Source organism: Phalangium opilio, unplaced genomic scaffold (genome assembly GCF_054372755.1).
Source record: "Phalangium opilio isolate 3A_F unplaced genomic scaffold, DU_Popi_V2 ptg001170l_1, whole genome shotgun sequence".
Lineage (NCBI taxonomy): Eukaryota > Metazoa > Arthropoda > Arachnida > Opiliones > Phalangiidae > Phalangium > Phalangium opilio.
In genome coordinates this window covers 7165818-7189804 of record NW_028324255.1, presented here as the reverse complement: position 1 = coordinate 7189804, position 23987 = coordinate 7165818, and the positions used below count along the sequence as shown (strand labels likewise).

General features: G+C 47.2%; 5 non-coding genes across 5 annotated transcripts; all 5 read left to right on the top strand.

The window, feature by feature from the left end:
- Nucleotides 1–827: 827 nt before the first annotated feature.
- TRNAN-AUU (transfer RNA asparagine (anticodon AUU)) lies at nt 828–900 on the top strand. Its single transcript has one exon. It is a non-coding gene; the product is annotated as a tRNA-Asn (tRNA).
- Nucleotides 901–2003: 1103 nt separating this feature from the next.
- On the top strand, nt 2004–2076 carry TRNAN-AUU (transfer RNA asparagine (anticodon AUU)). Its single transcript has one exon. It is a non-coding gene; the product is annotated as a tRNA-Asn (tRNA).
- Nucleotides 2077–5088: 3012 nt separating this feature from the next.
- Nucleotides 5089–5161, top strand: TRNAN-AUU (transfer RNA asparagine (anticodon AUU)). The gene has a single exon. It is a non-coding gene; the product is annotated as a tRNA-Asn (tRNA).
- A 3012-nt stretch (nt 5162–8173) lies between these two features.
- Nucleotides 8174–8246, top strand: TRNAS-ACU (transfer RNA serine (anticodon ACU)). The gene has a single exon. It is a non-coding gene; the product is annotated as a tRNA-Ser (tRNA).
- A 221-nt stretch (nt 8247–8467) lies between these two features.
- Nucleotides 8468–8540, top strand: TRNAK-CUU (transfer RNA lysine (anticodon CUU)). Its single transcript has one exon. It is a non-coding gene; the product is annotated as a tRNA-Lys (tRNA).
- The last annotated feature ends 15447 nt before the right edge of the window (nt 8541–23987 follow it).

The window sequence follows — 23987 nt, the reverse complement described above, 5'->3', positions numbered from 1 at the left end:
CGAGCCCATCCGGGAGCGGTGTTGTGAGGTCTCAGATGTAACGTAAAAAGTCAGTGTTTTTCCACAATGCCTGACGAACATTTAATTTTTTGGCTTCCGTGGCGGAATGGTTAGCGCGTTCAGCTGTTAGCCGAAACGTTGGTGGTTCCAGCCCACCCGGGAGAGGTGTTGTGGGGTTTCAGATGTAGCGTAAAAAGTCATAAGTTTTCCACGATACCTGACAAACAATTAATTCCTGAGCTTCCGTGGCTCAATGATTAGCGCGTTCGGCTGTTAACAGAAAGGTTGGTGGTTCGAGCCCACCCGGGAGCGGTGTTGTGAGGTGTCAGATGTGACGTAAAAAGTCAAAGTTTTTCCACAATACCTGACGTCCATTTAATATTTTTGCTTCCGTGGCGCAATGGTTAGCGTGTTCGGCTGTTAACCGAAAGGTTGGTGGTTCGATCCCATCCGGGAGCGGTGTTGTGAGGTCTCAGATGTGACGTAAAAAGTCAGTGTTTTTGCACAATACCAGACGAACATTTAATTTCTGGGCTTCCGTGGCGCATTGGTTAGCGTGTTCGGCTGTTAACCGAAAGGTTGGTAGTCCGAGCCCATCCGGGAGCGGTGATGTGAGGTCTCAGATGAAACGTAAAAAGTCGGTGTTTTTCCACAATGCCTGACGAACATCTAATTTTTGGGCTTCCGTGGCGTAAAGGTTAGCGCGGTCAGCTGTTAACCGAAAGGTTGGTGGTTCGAGCCCACCCGGGAGAGATGTTGTGGGGTCTCAGATGTAGCGTAAAAAGTCATAAGTTTTCCACAATACCTGACAACCATTTAATTTCTGAGCTTCCGTGGCTCAATGGTTAGCGCGTTCGGCTATTAACCGAAAGGTTGGTGGGTCGAGCCCACCCGGGAGCGGTGTTGCGAGATCTCAAATGTAACGTAAAAAGCCAAAGTTTTTCAGCAATAACTGACGAACATTTAATTTTTGGGCTTCCGTGGCGCAATGGTTAGCGCGTTCGGCTGTTAACCGAAAGGTTGGTGGTTCGAGCCCATCCGGGAGCGGTGTTGTGAGGTCTCAGATGTAACGTAAAAAGTCAGTGTTTTTCCACAATGCCTGACGAACATTTAATTTTTTGGCTTCCGTGGCGGAATGGTTAGCGCGTTCAGCTGTTAGCCGAAACGTTGGTGGTTTCAGCCCACCCGGGAGAGGTGTTGTGGGGTTTCAGATGTAGCGTAAAAAGTCATAAGTTTTCCACGATACCTGACAAACAATTAATTCCTGAGCTTCCGTGGCTCAATGGTTAGCGCGTTCGGCTGTTAACAGAAAGGTTGGTGGTTCGAGCCCACCCGGGAGCGGTGTTGTGAGGTGTCAGATGTGACGTAAAAAGTCAAAGTTTTTCCACAATACCTGACGTCCATTTAATATTTTTGCTTCCGTGGCGCAATGGTTAGCGCGTTCGGCTGTTAACCGAAAGGTTGGTGGTTCGAGCCCACCCGGGAGCGGTGTTGTGAGGTCTCAGGTGTAACGTAAAAAGTCATAAGTTTTCAACAATACCTGACAACCATTTAATTTCTGAATTTCCGTGGCTCAATGGTTAGCGCGTTCGGCTATTAACCGAAAGGTTGGTGGGTCGAGCCCACCCGGGAGCTGTGTTGCGAGATCTCAAATGTAACGTAAAAAGCCAAAGTTTTTCAGCAATACCTGACAACCATTTAATTTCCAAGCTTCCGTGGCTCAATGGTTAGCGCGTTCGGCTGTTAACCGAAAGGTTAGTGGTTTGAGCCCACCCGGGAGCGGTGTTGCGAGATCTCAAATGTAACGTAAAAAGCCAAAGTTTTTCAACAATACCTGACGACCATTTAATTTTTGGGCTTCCGTGGCGCAATGGTTAGCGCGTTCGGCTGTTAACCGAAAGGTTGGTGGTTCGAGCCCATCCGGGAGCGGTGTGGTGAGGTCTCAGATGTGACGTAAAAAGTCAAAGTTTTTCCACAATACCTGACAACCATTTAATTTCTGAGCTTCCGTGGCACAATGGTTAGCGCGTTCGGCTATTAACCGAAAGGTTGGTGGGTCGAGCCCACCCGGGAGCGGTGTTGCGAGATCTCAAATGTAACGTAAAAAGCCAAAGTTTTTCAGCAATACCTGACGACCATTTAATTTTTGGGCTTCCGTGGCGCAATGGTTAGCGCGTTCGGCTGTTAACCGAAAGGTTGATGGTTCGAGCCCATCCGGGAGCGGTGTTCTGAGGTCTCAGATGTGACGTAAAAAGTCAAAGTTTTTCCACAATACATGACGTCCATTTAATATTTGGGCTTCCGTTGTGCAATGGTTATCGCGTTCTGCTGTTAACCGAAAGGTTGGTGGTTCGAGCCCATCCGGGAGCGGTGTGGTGAGGTCTCAGATGTGACGTAAAAAGTCAAAGTTTTTCCACAATACCTGACAACCATTTAATTTCCAAGCTTCCGTGGCTCAATGGTTAGCGCGTTCGGCTGTTAACCGAAAGGTTAGTGGTTTGAGCCCACCCGGGAGCGGTGTTGCGAGATCTCAAATGTAACGTAAAAAGCCAAAGTTTTTCAACAATACCTGACGACCATTTAATTTTTGGGCTTCCGTGGCGCAATGGTTAGCGCGTTCGGCTGTTCACCGAAAGGTTGGTGGTTCGAGCCCATCCGGGAGCGGTGTGGTGAGGTCTCATATGTGACGTAAAAAGCCAAAGTTTTTCCACAATACCTGACAACCATTTAATTTCCAAGCTTCCGTGGCTCAATGGTTAGCGCGTTCGGCTGTTAACCGAAAGGTTAGTGGTTTGAGCCCACCCGGGAGCGGTGTTGCGAGATCTCAAATGTAACGTAAAAATCCAAAGTTTTTCAACAATACCTGACGACCATTTAATTTTTGGGCTTCCGTGGCGCAATGGTTAGCGCGTTCGGCTGTTAACCGAAAGGTTGGTGGTTCGAGCCCACCCGGGAGCGGTGTTGTGAGATATCAAATGTAGCGTAAAAAGTCAGTGTTTTTCCACAATGCCTGACGAACATTTAATTTTTGGGCTTCCGTGGCGCAATGGTTAGCGCGTTCAGCTGTTAACCGAAAGGTTGGTGGTTCAAGCTCACCCAGGAGAGGTGTTGTGGGGTCTCAGATGTAGCGTAAAAATCATAAGTTTTCCACAATACCGGACAACCATTGAATTTCCAAGCTTCCGTGGCTCAATGGTTAGCGCGTTCGGCTGTTAACCGAAAGGTTAGTGGTTTGAGCCCACCCGGGAGCGGTGTTGCGAGATCTCAAATGTAACGTAAAAAGCCAAAGTTTTTCAACAATACCTGACGACCATTTAATTTTTGGGCTTCCGGGGTGCAATGGTTAGCGCGTTCGGCTGTTAACCGAAAGGTTGGTGGTTCGAGCCCATCCAGGAGCGGTGTTGTGAGGTCTCAGATGTAACGTAAAAAGTCAGTGTTTTTCCACAATGCCTGACGAATATTTAATTTTTGGGCTTCCGTGGCGGAATGGTTAGCGCGTTCAGCTGTTAGCCGAAAGGTTGGTGGTTCCAGCCCACCCGGGAGAGGTGTTGTGGGGTTTCAGATGTAGCGTAAAAAGTCATAAGTTTTCCACGATACCTGACAACCATTTAATTCCTGAGCTTCCGTGGCTCAATGGTTAGCGCGTTCGGCTGTTAACCGAAAGGTTGGTGGTTCGAGCCCACCCGGGAGCGGTGTTGTGAGGTGTCAGATGTGACGTAAAAAGTCAAGTTTTTCCACAATACCTGACGTCCATTTAATATTTTTGCTTCCGTGGCGCAATGGTTAGCGCGTTCGGCTGTTAACCGAAAGGTTGGTGGTTCGATCTTATCCGGGAGCGGTGTTGTGAGGTCTCAGATGTGACGTAAAAAGTCAAAGTTTTTCCACAATACCTGATATCCGTTTAATTTTTGGGCTTCCCGGGCGCAATGGTTATCGCGTTCTTCTGTTTACCGAAAGGTTGGTGGTTCCAGCCCACGCGGGAACGTTGGTGTTAAGTTTTATAAGTAACGTAAAAAGTCAAAGTTTTTCAACAATTCCTGAAGACCATTTAATTTTTGGGCTTCCGTGGCGCAATGGTTAGCGCGTTCAGCTGTTAACCGAAAGGTTGGTGGTTCAAGCTCACCCAGGAGAGGTGTTGTGGGGTCTTAGATGTAGCGTAAAAAGTCATAAGTTTTCCACAATACCGGACAACCATTGAATTTCTGAGCTTCCGTGGCGCAATGGTTAGCTCGTTCGGCTGTTAACCGAAAGGTTGGTGGTTCGAGCCCACCCGGGAGCGGTGTTGTGAGATATCAAATGTAACGTAAAAAGCCAAAGTTTTTCAACAATACTTGACGTCCATTTAATTTTTGGGCTTCCGTGGTGCAATGGTTAGCGTGTTCGGCTGTTAACCGAAAGGTTGGTGGTTCGAGCCCATCCGGGAGCGGTGTTGTGAGGTCTCAGATGTAACGTAAAAAGTCAGTGTTTTTCCACAATGCCTGACGAACATTTAATTTTTTGGCTTCCGTGGCGGAATGGTTAGCGCGTTCAGCTGTTAGCCGAAAGGTTGGTGGTTCCAGCCCACCCGGGAGAGGTGTTGCAGGGTTTCAGATGTAGCGTAAAAAGTCAAAGTTTTTCCACAATACCTGACGTCCATTTAATATTTTTGCTTCCGTGGCGCAATGGTTAGCGCGTTCGGCTGTTAACCGAAAGTTTGGTGGTTCGATCCCATCCGGGAGCGGTGTTGTGAGGTCTCAGATGTGACGTAAAAAGTCAGTGTTTTTGCATAGTACCAGACGAACATTTAATTTTTGGGCTTCCGTGGCGCAATGGTTAGCGTGTTCGGCTGTTAACCGAAAGGTTGGTGGTCCGAGCCCATCCGGGAGCGGTGATGTGAGGTCTCAGATGTAACGTAAAAAGTCGGTGTTTTTCCACAATGCCTGACGAACATCTAATTTTTGGGCTTCCGTGGCGTAAAGGTTAGCGCGGTCAGCTGTTAACCGAAAGGTTGGTGGTTCGAGCCCACCCAGGAGAGATGTTGTGGGGTCTCAGATGTAGCGTAAAAAGTCATAAGTTTTCCACAATACCTGACAACCATTTAATTTCTGAGCTTCCGTGGCTCAATGGTTAGCGCGTTCGGCTATTAACCGAAAGGTTGGTGGGTCGAGCCCACCCGGGAGCGGTGTTGCGAGATCTCAAATGTAACGTAAAAAGCCAAAGTTTTTCAGCAATACCTGACGACCATTTAATTTTTGGGCTTCCGTGGCGCAATGGTTAGCGCGTTCGGCTGTTAACCGAAAGGTTGGTGGTTCGAGCCCATCCGGGAGCGGTGTTGTGAGGTCTCAGATGTAACGTAAAAAGTCAGTGTTTTTCCACAATGCCTGACGAACATTTAATTTTTGGGCTTCCGTGGCGGAATGGTTAGCGCGTTCAGCTGTTAGCCGAAAGGTTGGTGGTTCCAGCCCACCCGGGAGAGGTGTTGTGGGGTTTCAGATGTAGCGTAAAAAGTCATAAGTTTTCCACGATACCTGACAACCATTTAATTCCTGAGCTTCCGTGGCTCAATGGTTAGCGCGTTCGGCTGTTAACCGAAAGGTTGGTGGTTCGAGCCCACCCGGGAGCGGTGTTGTGAGGTGTCAGATGTGACGTAAAAAGTCAAAGTTTTTCCACAATACCTGACGTCCATTTAATATTTTTGCTTCCGTGGCGCAATGGTTAGCGCGTTCGGCTGTTAACCGAAAGGTTGGTGGTTCGATCTTATCCGGGAGCGGTGTTGTGAGGTCTCAGATGTGACGTAAAAAGTCAAAGTTTTTCCACAATACCTGATATCCGTTGAATTTTTGGGCTTCCCGGGCGCAATGGTTATCGCGTTCATCTGTTTACCGAAAGGTTGGTGGTTCCAGCCCACGCGGGAACGTTGGTGTTAAGTTTTATAAGTAACGTAAAAAGTCAAAGTTTTTCAACAATACCTGAAGACCATTTAATTTTTGGGCTTCCGTGGCGCAATGGTTAGCGCGTCAGCTGTTAACCGAAAGGTTGGTGGTTCAAGCTCACCCAGGAGAGGTGTTGTGGGGTCTCAGATGTAGCGTAAAAAGTCATAAGTTTTCCACAATACCGGACAACCATTGAATTTCTGAGCTTCCGTGTCGCAATGGTTAGCTCGTTCGGCTGTTAACCGAAAGGTTGGTGGTTCGAGCCCACCCGGGAGCGGTGTTGTGAGATATCAAATGTAACGTAAAAAGCCAAAGTTTTTCAACAATACTTGACGTCCATTTAATTTTTGGGCTTCCGTGGTGCAATGGTTAGCGTGTTCGGCTGTTAACCGAAAGGTTGGTGGTTCGAGCCCATCCGGGAGCGGTGTTGTGAGGTCTCAGATGTAACGTAAAAAGTCAGTGTTTTTCCACAATGCCTGACGAACATTTAATTTTTGGGCTTCCGTGGCGGAATGGTTAGCGCGTTCAGCTGTTAGCCGAAAGGTTGGTGGTTCCAGCCCACCCGGGAGAGGTGTTGCGGGGTTTCAGATGTAGCGTAAAAAGTCGTAAGTTTTCCACGATACCTGACAACCATTTAATTCCTGAGCTTCCGTGGCGCAATGGTTAGCGTGTTCGGCTGTTAACCGAAAGGTTGGTGGTCCGAGCCCATCCGGGAGCGGTGATGTGAGGTCTCAGATGTAACGTAAAAAGTCGGTGTTTTTCCACAATGCCTGACGAACATCTAATTTTTGGGCTTCCGTGGCGTAAAGGTTAGCGCGGTCAGCTGTTAACCGAAAGGTTGGTGGTTCGAGCCCACCCGGGAGAGATGTTGTGGGGTCTCAGATGTAGCGTCAAAAGTCATAAGTTTTCCACAATACCTGACAACCATTTAATTTCTGAGCTTCCGTGGCTCAATGGTTAGCGCGTTCGGCTGTTAACCGAAAGGTTGGTGGTTCGAGATCACACGGGAGCGGTGTTGCGAGATCTCAAATGTAACGTAAAAAGCCAAAGTTTTTCAACAATACCTGACAACCATTTAATTTCTGAGCTTCCGTGGCTCAATGGTTAGCGCGTTCGGCTGTTAAACGAAAGGTTGGTGGTTCGAGATGACACGGGAGCGGTGTTGCGAGATCTCAATTGTAACGTAAAAAGCCAAAGTTTTTCAACAATACCTGACGACCATTTAATTTTTGGGCTTCCGTGGCGCAATGGTTAGCGCGTTCGGCTGTTAACCGAAAGGTTGGTGGTTCGAGCCCATCCGGGAGCGGTGTTGTGAGGTCTCAGACGTGACGTAAAATGTCAAAGCTTTTCCACAATACCTGACGTCCATTTAATTTTTGGGCTTCCGTTGCGCAATGGTTATCGCGTTCAGCTGTTAACCGAAAGGTTTGTGGTTCGAGCCCACCCAGGAGGGGTGTTGAGAGGTCTCAGATATAACGTAAAAAGCCAGTGTTTTTGCACAATACCTCACGAACGTTTAATTTTTGGGCTTCCGTGGCGCAATGGTTAGCGCGTTCAGCTGTTAACCGAAAGGTTGGTGGTTCGAGCCCACCCGGGAGAGATGTTGTGGGGTCTGAGATGTAGCGTAAAAAGTCATATGTTTTCCCCAATAGTTGACGTCCATTTAATATTTGGCCTTCCGTTGCGCAATGGTTAGCGCGTTCGGCTGTTAACCGAAAGGTTGGTGGTTCGAGCCCACCCGAAAGCGGTGTTGTGAGGTCTCAGATGTGACGTAAAAAGTCAAAGTTTTTCCACAATACCTGACGTCCACTTAATATTTGGGCTTCCGTTGCGCAATGGTTAGCGCGTTCGGCTGTTAACCGAAAGTTTGGTGGTTCGAGCCCACCCGGGAGCGGTGTTGTGAGGTCTCAGATATAACGTAAAAATCATAAGTTTTCCACAATACCTGACGACCATTTAATTTTTGGGCTTCCGTGGCGCAATGGTTAGCGCGTTCGGCTGTTAACCGAAAGGTTGGTGGTTCGAGCCCATCCGGGAGCGGTGTTGTGAGGTCTCAGATGTGACGTAAAAAGTCAAAGTTTTTCCACAATACATGACGTCCATTTAATATTTGGGCTTCCGTTGTGCAATGGTTATCGCGTTCAGCTGTTAACCGAAAGGTTGGTGGTTCGAGCCCACCCGGGAGCGGTGTTGTGAGGTCTCAGATGTAACGTAAAAAGTCATAAGTTTTTAACAATACCTGACAACCATTTAATTTCTGAGCTTCCGTGGCTCAATGGTTAGCGCGTTCGGCTACTCACCGAAAGGTTGGTGGGTCGAGCCCACCCGGGAGCGGTGTTGTGAGATCTCAAATGTAACGTAAAAAGCCAAAGTTTTTCAGCAATACCTGACGACCATTTAATTTTTGGGCTTCCGTGGCGCAATGGTTAGCGCGTTCGGCTGTTAATCGAAAGGTTGGTGGTTCGAGCCCATCCGGGAGCGGTGTTGTGAGGTCTCAGATGTGACGTAAAAAGTCAGTGTTTTTGCACAATACCTGACGACCATTTAATATTTGGGCTTCCGTGGCGCAATGGTTAGCGCGTTCGGCTCTTAACCGAAAGGTTGGTGGTTCGAGCCCATCCGGGAACGGTGTTGTGAGGTCTCAGATGTGACGTAAAAAGTCAAAGTTTTTCCACAATACCTGACGTCCATTTAATATTTGGGCTTCCGTTGCGCAATGGTTAGCGCGTTCGGCTGTTAACCGAAAGGTTGGTGGTTCGAGCCCACCCGGGAGCGGTGTTGTGAGGTCTCAGATGTAACGTAAAAAGTCATAAGTTTTCCACAATACCTGACAAACATTTAATTTCTAAGCTTCCGTGGCTCAATGGTTAGCGCGTTCGGCTGTTAACCGAAAAGTTGGTGGTTCGAGCCCACCCGGGAACGGTGTTGTGAGATATCAAATGTAACGTAAAAAGCCAAAGTTTTTCAACAATACTTGACGACCATTTAATTTTTGGGCTTCCGTGGTGCAATGGTTAGCGCGTTCGGCTGTTAACCGAAAGGTGGTTAGTTCGAGCCCATCCGGGAGCGGTGTTGTGAGGTCTCAGATGTAACGTAAAAAGTCGGTGTTTTTCCACAATGCCTGACGATCATCTAATTTTTGGGCTTCCGTGTCGCAATGGTTAGCGCGTTCAGCTGTTAACCGAAAGGTTGGTGGTTCGAGCCCACCCAGGAGCGGTGCTGTGAGATTAAAGATGTTACGTTAAAAGTCAAAGTTTTTCCACAATACCTGACGACCATTTAATTTCAGAGCTTCCGTGGCTCAATGGTTAGCGCGTTCGGCTTTTAACCGATAGTTTGGTGGTTCAAGCCCATCCAAGAGCGTTGTTGTGAGGTCTCAGAATTAACGTAAAAAGTCAGTGTTTTTCCACAATACCTGACGAACGTTTAATTTTTGGGCTTCCGTGGCGCAATGGTTAGCGCGTTCAGCTGTTAACCGAAAGGTTGGTGGTTCGAGCCCACCCGGGAGAGATGTTGTGGGGTCTCAGATGTAGCGTCAAAAGCCAAAGTTTTTCAACAATACCTGACGACCATTTAATTTTTGGGCTTCCGTGGCGCAATGGTTAGCGCGTTCGGCTGTTAACCGAAAGGTTGGTGGTTCGAGCCCATCCGGAAGCGGTGTTGTGAGGTCTCAGATGTAACGTAAAAAGTCGATGTTTTCCCACAATGCCTGACGATCATCTAATTTTTGGGCTTCCGTGGCGCAATGGTTATCGCGTTCAGCTGTTAACCAAAAGGTTGGTGGTTCGAGCCCATCCGGGAGCGGTGTTGTGAGGTCTCAGATGTAACGAAAAAGTCGGTGTTTTTCCACAATGAATGACGATCATCTAATTTTTGGGCTTCCGTGGCGCAATGGTTAGCACGTTCAGCTGTTATCCGAAATGTTGGTGGTTCGAGCCCACCCGGGAGCGGTGCTGTGAGGTTTAAGATGTTACGTAAAAGTCAAAATTTTTCCACAATACCTGACGACCATTTAATCTCAGAGCTCCCGTGGCTCAATGGTTAGCGCGTTCGGCTTTTAACCGATAGTTTGGTGGTTCAAGCCCATCTAAGAGCGTTGTTGTGAGGTCTCAAATGTAACGTAAAAAGTCAGTGTTTTTCCACAATACCTGACGAACGTTTAATTTTAGGGCTTCCGTGGCGCAATGGTTAGCGCGTTCAGCTGTTAACCGAAAGGTTGGTGGTTCGAGCCCATCCGGGAGCGGTGTTGTGAGGTCTCAGATGTGACGTAAAAAGTCAAAGTTTTTCCACAATACCTGACGTCCATTTAATATTTGGGCTTCCGTGGCGCAATGGGTAGCGCGTTCAGCTGTTAACCGAAAGGTTGGTGGTTCGAGCCCACAAAGGAGCGGTGCTGTGAGATTAAAGATGTTACGTTAAAAGTCAAAGTTTTTCCACAATACCTGACGACCATTTAATTTCAGAGCTTCCGTGGCTCAATGGTTAGCGCGTTCGGCTTTTAACCGATAGTTTGGTGGTTCAAGCCCATCCAAGAGCGTTGTTGTGAGGTCTCAGATGTAGCGTCAAAAGTCATAAGTTTTCCACAATACCTGACAACCATTTAATTTCTGAGCTTCCGTGGCTCAATGGTTAGCGCGTTCGGCTTTTAACCGAAAGGTTGGTGTTTCGAGATCACACGGGAGCGGTGTTGCGAGATCTCAAATGTAACGTAAAAAGCCAAAGTTTTTCAACAATACCTGACGACCATTTAATTTTTGGGCTTCCGTGGCGCAATGGTTAGCGCGTTCGGCTGTTAGTCGAAAGGTTGGTGGTTCGAGCCCATCCGGAAGCGGTGTTGTGAGGTCTCAGATGTAACGTAAAAAGTCGGTGTTTTTCCACAATGCCTGACGATCATCTAATTTTTGGGCTTCCGTGGCGCAATGGTTATCGCGTTCAGCTGTTAACCAAAAGGTTGGTGGTTCGAGCCCATCCGGGAGCGGTGTTGTGAGGTCTCAGATGTAACGAAAAAGTCGGTGTTTTCCACAATGAATGACGATCATCTAATTCAGCTGTTATCCGAAATGTTGGTGGTTCGAGCCCACCCGGGAGCGGTGCTGTGAGGTTTCAGATGTTACGTAAAAGTCAAAGTTTTTCCACAATACCTGACGACCATTTAATTTCAGAGCTCCCGTGGCTCAATGGTTAGCGCGTTCGGCTTGTAACCGATAGTTTGGTGGTTCAAGCCCATCAAATAGCGTTGTTGTGAGGTCTCAAATGTAACGTAAAAATCAGTGTTTTTCCACAATACCTGACGAACGTTTAATTTCAGTGCTCCCGTGGCTCAATGGTTAGCGCGTTCGGCTTGTAACTGATAGTTTGGTGGTTCAAGCCCATCTAATAGCGGTGTTTTGAGGTCTCAGATGTAACGTAAAAAGTCGGTGTTTTCCCACAATGCCTGACGATCATCTAATTTTTGGGCTTCCGTGGCGCAATGGTTAGCGCGTTCAGCTGTTAACCGAAAGGTTGGTGGTTCGAGGCCACCCAGGAGCGGTGCTGTGAGATTAAAGATGTTACGTTAAAAGTCAAAGTTTTTCCACAATACCTGACGAACGTTTAATTTCAGAGCTCCCGTGGCTCAATGGTTAGCGCGTTCGGCTTTTAACCGATAGTTTGGTGGTTCAAGCCCATCCAAGAGCGTTGTTGTGAGGTCTCAGATGTAACGTAAAAAGTCAGGGTTTTTCCACAGTACCAGACGAACATTTAATATTTGGGCTTCCGTTGCGCAATGGTTATCGCGTTCAGCTGTTAACCAAAAGGTTGGTGGTTCGAGCCCATCCGGGAGCGGTGTTGTGAGGTCTCAGATGTAACGAAAAAGTCGGTGTTTTTCCACAATGAATGACGATCATCTAATTTTTGGGCTTCCGTGGCGCAATGGTTAGCACGTTCAGCTGTTAACCGAAATGTTGGTGGTTCGAGCCCACCAGGGAGCGGTGCTGTGAGGTTTCAGATGTTACGTAAAAGTCAAAGTTTTTCCACAATACCTGACGACCATTTAATTTCAGAGCTCCCGTGGCTCAATGGTTAGCGCGTTCGGCTTTTAACCGATAGTTTGGTGGTTCAAGCCCATCTAATAGCGTTGTTGTGAGGTCTCAAATGTAACGTAAAAAGTCAGTGTTTTTCCACAATACCTGACGAACGTTTAATTTTAGGGCTTCCGTGGCGCAATGGTTAGCGCGTTCAGCTGTTAACCGAAAGGTTGGTGGTTCGAGCCCATCCGGGAGCGGTGTTGTGAGGTCTCAGATGTAACGTAAAAAGTCGGTGTTTTTCCACAATGCCTGACGATCATCTAATTTTTGGGCTTCCGTGGCGCAATGGTTAGCGCGTTCAGCTGTTAACCGAAAGGTTGGTGGTTTGAGCCCATCCGCGAGCGGTGTTGTGAGGTCTCAGATGTAACGAAAAAGTCGGTGTTTTTCCACAATGAATGACGATCATCTAATTCAGCTGTTATCCGAAATGTTGGTGGTTCGAGCCCACCCGGGAGCGGTGCTGTGAGGTTTCAGATGTTACGTAAAAGTCAAAGTTTTTCCACAATACCTGACGACCATTTAATTTCAGAGCTCCCGTGGCTCAATGGTTAGCGCGTTCGGCTTGTAACCGATAGTTTGGTGGTTCAAGCCCATCAAATAGCGTTGTTGTGAGGTCTCAAATGTAACGTAAAAATCAGTGTTTTTCCACAATACCTGACGAACGTTTAATTTCAGAGCTCCCGTGGCTCAATGGTTAGCGCGTTCGGCTTGTAACCGATAGTTTGGTGGTTCAAGCCCATCTAATAGCGGTGTTTTGAGGTCTCAGATGTAACGTAAAAAGTCGGTGTTTTCCCACAATGCCTGACGATCATCTAATTTTTGGGCTTCCGTGGCGCAATGGTTAGCGCGTTCAGCTGTTAACCGAAAGGTTGGTGGTTCGAGGCCACCCAGGAGCGGTGCTGTGAGAAAAAAGATGTTACGTTAAAAGTCAAAGTTTTTCCACAACACCTGACGACCATTTAATTTCAGAGCTTCCGTGGCTCAATGGTTAGCGCGTTCGGCTTTTAACCGATAGTTTGGTGGTTCAAGCCCATCCAAGAGCGTTGTTGTGAGGTCTCAGATGTAACGTAAAAAGTCAAGGTTTTTCCACAATACCAGACGAACATTTAATATTTGGGCTTCCGTTGCGCAATGGTTATCGCGTTCAGCTGTTAACCAAAAGGTTGGTGGTTCGAGCCCATCCGGGAGCGGTGTTGTGAGGTCTCAGATGTAACGAAAAAGTCGGTGTTTTTCCACAATGAATGACGATCATCTAATTTTTGGGCTTCCGTGGCGCAATGGTTAGCACGTTCAGCTGTTAACCGAAATGTTGGTGGTTCGAGCCCACCAGGGAGCGGTGCAGTGAGGTTTCAGATGTTACGTAAAAGTCAAAGTTTTTCCACAATACCTGACGACCATTTAATTTCAGAGATCCCGTGGCTCAATGGTTAGCGCGTTCGGCTTTTAACCGATAGTTTGGTGGTTCAAGCCCATCTAATAGCGTTGTTGTGAGGTCTCAAATGTAACGTAAAAAGTCAGTGTTTTTCCACAATACCTGACGAACGTTTAATTTTAGGACTTCCGTGGCGCAATGGTTAGCGCGTTCAGCTGTTAACCGAAAGGTTGGTGGTTCGAGCCCATCCGGGAGCGGTGTTGTGAGGTCTCAGATGTAACGTAAAAAGTCGGTGTTTTTCCACAATGCCTGACGATCATCTAATTTTTGGGCTTCCGTGGCGCAATGGTTAGCGCGTTCAGCTGTTAACCGAAAGGTTGGTGGTTCGAGCCCACCAAGGAGCGGTGCTGTGAGATTAAAGATGTTACGTTAAAAGTCAAAGTTTTTCCACAATACCTGACGACCATTTAATTTCAGAGCTTCCGTGGCTCAATGGTTAGCGCGTTCGGCTTTTAACCGATAGTTTGGTGTTTCAAGCCCATCCAAGAGCGTTGTTGTGAGGTCTCAGATGTAACGTAAAAAGCCAAAGTTTTTCAACAATACCTGACGACCATTTAATTTTTGGGCTTCCGTGGCGCAATGGTTAGCGCGTTCGGCTGTTAACCGAAAGGTTGGTGGTTCGAGCCCATCCGGAAGCGGTGTTGTGAGGTCTCAGATGTAACGTAAAAAGTCGGTGTTTTTCCACAATGCCTGACGATCATCTAATTTTTGGGCTTCCGTGGCGCAATGGTTAGCGCGTTCAGCTGTTAACCGAAAGGTTGGTGGTTTGAGCCCATCCGCGAGCGGTGTTGTGAGGTCTCAGATGTAACGAAAAAGTCGGTGTTTTTCCACAATGAATGACGATCATCTAATTTTTGGGCTTCCGTGGCGCAATGGTTAGAACGTTCAGCTGTTAACCGAAATGTTGGTGGTTCGAGCCCACCCGGGAGCGGTGCTGTGAGGTTTCAGATGTTACGTAAAAAGTCAAAGTTTTTCCACAATACCTGACGATCATTTAATTTCAGAGCTCCCGTGGCTCAATGGTTAGCGCGTTCGGCTGTTAACCGAAAGGTTGTTAGTTCGAGCCCATCCGGGAGCGGTGTTGTGAGGTCTCAGATGTAACGTAAAAAGTCGGTGTTTTTCCACAATGCCTGACGATCATCTAATTTTTGGGCTTCCGTGGCGCAATGGTTAGCGCGTTCAGCTGTTAACCGAAAGGTTGGTGGTTCGAGCCCACCAAGGAGCGGTGCTGTGAGATTAAAGATGTTACGTTAAAAGTCAAAGTTTTTCCACAATACCTGACGACCATTTAATTTCAGAGCTTCCGTGGCTCAATGGTTAGCGCGTTCGGCTTTTAACCGATAGTTTGGTGGTTCAAGCCCATCCAAGAGCGTTGTTGTGAGGTCTCAGATGTAACGTAAAAAGCCAAAGTTTTTCAACAATACCTGACGACCATTTAATTTTTGGGCTTCCGTGGCGCAATGGTTAGCGCGTTCGGCTGTTAACCGAAAGGTTGGTGGTTCGAGCCCATCCGGAAGCGGTGTTGTGAGGTCTCAGATGTAACGTAAAAAGTCGGTGTTTTTCCACAATGCCTGACGATCATCTAATTTTTGGGCTTCCGTGGCGCAATGGTTAGCGCGTTCAGCTGTTAACCGAAAAGTTGGTGGTTTGAGCCCATCCGCGAGCGGTGTTGTGAGGTCTCAGATGTAACGAAAAAGTCGGTGTTTTTCCACAATGAATGACGATCATCTAATTTTTGGGCTTCCGTGGCGCAATGGTTAGAACGTTCAGCTGTTAACCGAAATGTTGGTGGTTCGAGCCCACCCGGGAGCGGTGCTGTGAGGTTTCAGATGTTACGTAAAAAGTCAAAGTTTTTCCACAATACCTGACGATCATTTAATTTCAGAGCTCCCGTGGCTCAATGGTTAGCGCGTTCGGCTGTTAACCGAAAGGTTGTTAGTTCGAGCCCATCCGGGAGCGGTGTTGTGAGGTCTCAGATGTAACGTAAAAAGTCAGGGTTTTTCCACAATACCAGACGAACATTTAATATTTGGGCTTCCGTTGCGCAATGGTTATCGCGTTCAGCTGTTAACCAAAAGGTTGGTGGTTCGAGCCCATCCGGGAGCGGTGTTGTGAGGTCTCAGATGTAACGAAAAAGTCGGTGTTTTTCCACAATGAATGACGATCATCTAATTTTTGGGCTTCCGTGGCCAATGGTTAGCACGTTCAGCTGTTAACCGAAAGGTTGGTGGTTCGAGCCCATCCGGGAGCGGTGTTGTGAGGTCTCAGATGTAACGTAAAAAGTCGGTGTTTTTCCACAATGCCTGACGATCATCTAATTTTTGGGCTTCCGTGGCGCAATGGTTAGCGCGTTCAGCTGTTAACCGAAAGGTTGGTGGTTCGAGCCCACCCAGGAGCGGTGCTGTGAGATTAAAGATGTTACGTTAAAAGTCAAAGTTTTTCCACAATACCTGACGACCATTTAATTTCAGAGCTTCCGTGGCTCAATGGTTAGCGCGTTCGGCTTTTAACCGATAGTTTGGTGGTTCAAGCCCATCCAAGAGCGTTGTTGCGAGGTCTCAGATGTAACGTAAAAAGTCAGTGTTTTTCCACAATACCTGACGAACGTTTAATTTTTGGGCTTCCGTGGCGCAATGGTTAGCGTATTCAGCTGTTAACCGAAAGGTTGGTGGTTCGAGCCCACCCGGGAGAGATGTTGTGGGGTCTCAGATGTAGCGTCAAAAGTCATAAGTTTTCCACAATACCTGACAACCATTTAATTTCTGAGCTTCCGTGGCTCAATGGTTAGCGCGTTCGGCTGTTAACCGAAAGGTTGGTGGTTCGAGATCACACGGGAGCGGTGTTGCGAGATCTCAAATGTAACGTAAAAAGCCAAAGTTTTTCAACAATACCTGACGACCATTTAATTTTTGGGCTTCCGTGGCGCAATGGTTAGCGCGTTCAGCTGTTAACCGAAAGGTTGGTGGTTCGAGCCCACCCAGGAGCGGTGCTGTGAGATTAAAGATGTTACGTTAAAAGTCAAAGTTTTTCCACAATACCTGACGATCATTTAACTTCAGAGCTCCCGTGGCTCAATGGTTAGCGCGTTCGGCTTTTAACCGATAGTTTGGTGGTTCAAGCCCATCCAAGAGCGTTGTTGTGAGGTCTCAGATGTAACGTAAAAAGTCAGTGTTTTCCCACAATACCTGACGAACGTTTAATTTTTGGGCTTCCGTGGCGCAATGGTTAGTGCGTTCAGCTGTTAACCGAAAGGTTGGTGGTTCGAGCCCACCCGGGAGAGATGTTGTGGGGTCTCAGATGTAGCGTCAAAAGTCATAAGTTTTCCACAATACCTGACAACCATTTAATTTCTGAGCTTCCGTGGCTCAATGGTTAGCGCGTTCGGCTGTTAACCGAAAAGTTGGTGGTTCGAGCCCACCGGGGAACGGTGTTGTGAGATATCAAATGTAACGTAAAAAGCCAAAGTTTTTCAACAATATTTGACGACCATTTAATTTTTGGGCTTCCGTGGTGCAATGGTTAGCGCGTTCGGCTGTTAACCGAAAGGTTGTTAGTTCGAGCCCATCCGGGAGCGGTGTTGTGAGGTCTCAGATGTAACGTAAAAAGTCAGGGTTTTTCCACAATACCAGACGAACATTTAATATTTGGGCTTCCGTTGCGCAATGGTTATCGCGTTCAGCTGTTAACCAAAAGGTTGGTGGTTCGAGCCCATCCGGGAGCGGTGTTGTGAGGTCTCAGATGTAACGAAAAAGTCGGTGTTTTTCCACAATGAATGACGATCATCTAATTTTTGGGCTTCCGTGGCGCAATGGTTAGCACGTTCAGCTGTTAACCGAAATGTTGGTGGTTCGAGCCCACCCGGGAGCGGTGCTGTGAGGTTTCAGATGTTACGTAAAAGTCAAAGTTTTTCCACAATACCTGACGACCATTTAATTTCAGAGCTCCCGTGGCTCAATGGTTAGCGCGTTCGGCTTTTAACCGATAGTTTGGTGGTTCAAGCCCATCTAATAGCGTTGTTGTGAGGTCTCAGATGTAACGTAAAAAGTCAGTGTTTTCCCACAATACCTGACGAACGTTTAATTTTTGGGCTTCCGTTACGCAATGGTTAGTGCGTTCAGCTGTTAACCGAAAGGTTGGTGGTTCGAGCCCACCCAGGAGCGGTGCTGTGAGATTAAAGATGTTACGTTAAAAGTCAAAGTTTTTCCACAATACCTGACGATCATTTAACTTCAGAGCTCCCGTGGCTCAATGGTTAGCGCGTTCGGCTTTTAACCGATAGTTTGGTGGTTCAAGCCCATCCAAGAGCGTTGTTGCGAGGTCTCAGATGTAACGTAAAAAGTCAGTGTTTTTCCACAATACCTGACGAACGTTTAATTTTTGGGCTTCCGTGGCGCAATGGTTAGCGTATTCAGCTGTTAACCGAAAGGTTGGTGGTTCGAGCCCACCCGGGAGAGATGTTGTGGGGTCTCAGATGTAGCGTCAAAAGTCATAAGTTTTCCACAATACCTGACAACCATTTAATTTCTGAGCTTCCGTGGCTCAATGGTTAGCGCGTTCGGCTGTTAACCGAAAGGTTGGTGGTTCGAGATCACACGGGAGCGGTGTTGCGAGATCTCAAATGTAACGTAAAAAGCCAAAGTTTTTCAACAATACCTGACGACCATTTAATTTTTGGGCTTCCGTGGCGCAATGGTTAGCGCGTTCAGCTGTTAACCGAAAGGTTGGTGGTTCGAGCCCACCCAGGAGCGGTGCTGTGAGATTAAAGATGTTACGTTAAAAGTCAAAGTTTTTCCACAATACCTGACGATCATTTAACTTCAGAGCTCCCGTGGCTCAATGGTTAGCGCGTTCGGCTTTTAACCGATAGTTTGGTGGTTCAAGCCCATCCAAGAGCGTTGTTGTGAGGTCTCAGATGTAACGTAAAAAGTCAGTGTTTTCCCACAATACCTGACGAACGTTTAATTTTTGGGCTTCCGTGGCGCAATGGTTAGTGCGTTCAGCTGTTAACCGAAAGGTTGGTGGTTCGAGCCCACCCGGGAGAGATGTTGTGGGGTCTCAGATGTAGCGTCAAAAGTCATAAGTTTTCCACAATACCTGACAACCATTTAATTTCTGAGCTTCCGTGGCTCAATGGTTAGCGCGTTCGGCTGTTAACCGAAAAGTTGGTGGTTCGAGCCCACCGGGGAACGGTGTTGTGAGATATCAAATGTAACGTAAAAAGCCAAAGTTTTTCAACAATATTTGACGACCATTTAATTTTTGGGCTTCCGTGGTGCAATGGTTAGCGCGTTCGGCTGTTAACCGAAAGGTTGTTAGTTCGAGCCCATCCGGGAGCGGTGTTGTGAGGTCTCAGATGTAACGTAAAAAGTCAGGGTTTTTCCACAATACCAGACGAACATTTAATATTTGGGCTTCCGTTGCGCAATGGTTATCGCGTTCAGCTGTTAACCAAAAGGTTGGTGGTTCGAGCCCATCCGGGAGCGGTGTTGTGAGGTCTCAGATGTAACGAAAAAGTCGGTGTTTTTCCACAATGAATGACGATCATCTAATTTTTGGGCTTCCGTGGCGCAATGGTTAGCACGTTCAGCTGTTAACCGAAATGTTGGTGGTTCGAGCCCACCCGGGAGCGGTGCTGTGAGGTTTCAGATGTTACGTAAAAGTCAAAGTTTTTCCACAATACCTGACGACCATTTAATTTCAGAGCTCCCGTGGCTCAATGGTTAGCGCGTTCGGCTTTTAACCGATAGTTTGGTGGTTCAAGCCCATCTAATAGCGTTGTTGTGAGGTCTCAGATGTAACGTAAAAAGTCAGTGTTTTCCCACAATACCTGACGAACGTTTAATTTTTGGGCTTCCGTTACGCAATGGTTAGTGCGTTCAGCTGTTAACCGAAAGGTTGGTGGTTCGAGCCCACCCGGGAGAGATGTTGTGGGGTCTCAGATGTAGCGTCAAAAGTCATAAGTTTTCCACAATACCTGACAACCATTTAATTTCTGAGCTTCCGTGGCTCAATGGTTAGCGCGTTCGGCTGTTAACCGAAAAGTTGGTGGTTCGAGCCCACCGGGGAACGGTGTTGTGAGATATCAAATGTAACGTAAAAAGCCAAAGTTTTTCAACAATATTTGACGACCATTTAATTTTTGGGCTTCCGTGGTGCAATGGTTAGCGCGTTCGGCTGTTAACCGAAAGGTTGTTAGTTCGAGCCCATCCGGGAGCGGTGTTGTGAGGTCTCAGATGTAACGTAAAAAGTCAGGGTTTTTCCACAATACCAGACGAACATTTAATATTTGGGCTTCCGTTGCGCAATGGTTATCGCGTTCAGCTGTTAACCAAAAGGTTGGTGGTTCGAGCCCATCCGGGAGCGGTGTTGTGAGGTCTCAGATGTAACGAAAAAGTCGGTGTTTTCCACAATGAATGACGATCATCTAATTTTTGGGCTTCCGTGGCGCAATGGTTAGCACGTTCAGCTGTTAACCGAAATGTTGGTGGTTCGAGCCCACCCGGGAGCGGTGCTGTGAGGTTTCAGATGTTACGTAAAAGTCAAAGTTTTTCCACAATACCTGACGACCATTTAATTTCAGAGCTCCCGTGGCTCAATGGTTAGCGCGTTCGGCTTTTAACCGATAGTTTGGTGGTTCAAGCCCATCTAATAGCGTTGTTGTGAGGTCTCAGATGTAACGTAAAAAGTCAGTGTTTTCCCACAATACCTGACGAACGTTTAATTTTTGGGCTTCCGTGGCGCAATGGTTAGTGCGTTCAGCTGTTAACCGAAAGGTTGGTGGTTCGAGCCCACCCGGGAGAGATGTTGTGGGGTCTCAGATGTAGCGTCAAAAGTCATAAGTTTTCCACAATACCTGACAACCATTTAATTTCAGAGCTCCCGTGGCTCAATGGTTAGCGCGTTCGGCTTTTAACCGATAGTTTGGTGGTTCAAGCCCATCCAAGAGCGTTGTTGTGAGGTCTCAGATGTAACGTAAAAAGTCAGTGTTTTTCCACAATACCAGACGAACGTTTAATTTTTGGGCTTCCGTGGCGCAATGGTTAGCGCGTTCAGCTGTTAACCGAAAGGTTGGTGGTTCGAGCCCACCCGGGAGAGATGTTGTGGGGTCTCAGATGTAGCGTCAAAAGTCATAAGTTTTCCACAATACCTGACAACCATTTAATTTCTGAGCTTCCGTGGCTCCATGGTTAGCGCGTTCGGCTGTTAACCGAAAGGTTGGTGGTTCGAGCTCACCAGGGAGCGGTGTTGCGAGATCTCAAATGTAACGTAAAAAGCCGAAGTTTTTCAACAATAACTGACGACCATTTAATTTTTGGGCTTCCTTGGCGCAATGGTTAGCGCGTTCGGCTTTTAACCGATAGTTTGGTGGTTCAAGCCCATCCAAGAGCGTTGTTGTGAGGTCTCAGATGTAACGTAAAAAGTCAGTGTTTTTCCACAATACCTGACGAACGTTTAATTTTTGGGCTTCCGTGGCGCAATGGTTAGCGCGTTCGGCTGTTAACCGAAAGGTTGGTGGTTCGAGCCCATCCGGGAGCGGTGTTGTGAGGTCTCAGATTTGACGTAAAAAGTCAGTGTTTTTGCACAATACCTGACGTCCATTTAATTTTTGGGCTTCCGGGGCGCAATGGTTATCGCGTTCACCTGTTTACCGAAAGGTTGGTGGTTCCAGCCCACCCGGGAACGTTGGTGTTAAGTTTTATAAGTAACGTAAAAAGTCAAAGTTATTCCACAATTACGGAAGACCATTTAATTTTTGGGCTTCCGTTGCGCAATGGTTATCGCGTTCAGCTGTTAACAGAAAGGTTGGTGGTTCGAGCCCACCCGGGAGTGGTGTTGTGAGGTCTCAGATGTAACGTAAAACGTCAGTGTTTTTCCACCATACCTGACGAACGTTTAATTTTTGGGCTTCCGTTGCGCAATGGTTATCGCGTTCACCTGTTTACCGAAAGGTTGGTGGTTCGAGCCCACCCGGGACGAACATCTAATTTTTGGGCTTCCGTGGCGTAAAGGTTAGCGCGTTCAGCTGTTAACCGAAAGGTTGGTGGTTCGAGCCCACCCGGGAAAGATGTTGTGGGGTCTCAGATGTAGCGTAAAAAGTCATAAGTTTTCCACAATACCTGACAACCATTTAATTTCTGAGCTTCCGTGGCGCAATTGTTAGCGCGTTCGGCTGTTAACCGAAAGGTTGATGGTTCGAGCCCATCCGGGAGCGGTGTTGTGAGGTCTCAGATGTGACGTAAAAAGGCAAAGTTTTTCCACAATACATGACATCCATTTAATATTTGGGCTTCCGTTGTGCAATGGTTATCGCGTTCAGCTGTTAACCGAAAGGTTGGTGGTTCGAGCCCACCCGGGAGCGGTGTTGTGAAGTCTCAGATGTAACGTAAAAAGTCATAAGTTTTCAACAATACCTGACAACCATTTAATTTCTGAGCTTCCGTGGCTCAATGGTTAGCGCGTTCGGCTGTTAACCGAAAGGTTAGTGGTTTGAGCCCACCCGGGAGCGGTGTTGCGAGATCTCAAATGTAACGTAAAAAGCCAAAGTTTTTCAACAATACCTGACGACCATTTAATTTTTGGGCTTCCGTGGCGCAATGGTTAGCGCGTTCGGCTGTTTACCGAAAGGTTGGTGGTTCGAGCCCATCCGGGAGCGGTGTTGTGAGGTCTCAGATGTGACGTAAAAAGTCAAAGTTTTTCCACAATACCTGACGTCCATTTAATTTTTGGGCTTCCGTGGCTCAATGGTTAGCGCGTTCAGCTGTTAACCGAAAGGTTGGTTACTCCATTCCACCCGGGAGAGGTGTTGTGGGGTCTCAGATGTAGCGTAGAAAGTCAAAAGTTTTCCACGATACTTGACGACCATTTAATTTTGGGCTTCCGTAGTGCAATGGTTAGAACGTTCTGCTGTTAACTGAAAGGTTGTTAGTTCGAGCCCATCCGGGAGCGGTGTTAAGAGGTCTCAGATGTAACGTAAAAAGTCATTGTTTTTCCACAATACCTGACGAACATCTAATTTTTGGGCTTCCGTGGCGCAATGGTTAGTGCGTTCGGCTGTTAACCGAAAGGTTGGTGGTTCGAGCCCACCCAAGAGCGTTGTTGTGAGGTCTCAGATGTAGCGTAAAAAGTCATAAGTTTTCCACAATACCTGACATCCGTTTAATTTTTGGGCTTCCGTGGCGCAATGGTTATCGCGTTCATCTGTTTACCGAAAGGTTGGTGGTTCCAGCCCACCCGGGAACGTTGGTGTTAAGTTTTATAAGTAACGTAAAAATTCAAAGTTTTCCCACAATACATGACGAACATTTATTTTTTGGCTTCCGTGGCGCAATGGTCAGCGCCTAAAAATTAAATGTCGTCAGGTATTGTTGAAAAACTTTTATATTCTGGGTTACAGCTGACACCTCACAACACCGCTCCCGGATGGGCTCGAACCACCACCCTTTCGGTTAACAGACGAAAGCACAAAACATTGCGCCATGGACGCTTAGAATTTAAAATGTCGTCAGGTATTGTGGAAAAACTTTGACTTTTTACGTCACATCTGAGGCCTCACAACACCGCTCCCGGGTGGGCTCGAACCACCGACCTTTCGGTTAACAGCCGAACGCACTAAGCATTGCGCCATGGAAGCTTAGAATTTAAAATGTTGTCAGGTATTGTGGAAAAATTTGGCTTTTTACGTTACTTTTTAGATCTCACAACACCGCTCCCGGGTGGGCTCGAACCACCAACCTTTCGGTTAACAGATGAACGCGATAACCATTGCGCAACGGAAGCCCAAAAATTATATCGTCGTCAGGTATTGTGGAAAAACTTTGACTTTTTACGTCACATCTCAGACCTCACAACACCGCTCCCGGATGTGCTCGAACCACCAACCTTTCGGTTAACAGCCGAACGCACTAAGCATTGCGCCACGGAAGCTTAGAATTTAAAATGTTGTCAGGTATTGTGGAAAAACTTTGGCTTTTTACGTTGCATTTGAGATCTCACAACACCGCTCCCGGGTGGGCTCGAACCACCAACCTTTCGGTTAACAGATGAACGCACTAAGCATTGCGCCAAGGAAGCTTAGTATTTTAAAATGTTGTCAGGTATTGTGGAAAAACTTTGGCTTTTTACGTTACTTTTGAGATCTCACAACACCGCTCACGGGAGGGCTCGAACCACCAACCTTTCGGTTAACAGATGAACGCGATAACCATTGCGCAACGGAAGCCCAAAAATTATATCGTCGTCAGGTGTTGTGGAAAAACTTTGACTTTTTACGTCACATCTGAGACCTCACACCACCGCTCCCGGATGGGCTCGAACCTCCAACCTTTCGGTTAACAGCCGAACGCACTAAGCATTGCGCCAAGGAAGCTTAGTATTTTAAAATGTTGTCAGGTATTGTGGAAAAACTTTGGCTTTTTACGTTAGTTTTGAGATCTCACAACACCGCTCACGGGAGGGCTCGAACCACCAACCTTTCGGTTAACAGATGAACGCGATAACCATTGCGCAACGGAAGCCCAAAAATTAAATGGTCTTCAGGTATTGTGGAAAAACTTTTATATTCTGGGTTACAGCTGACAC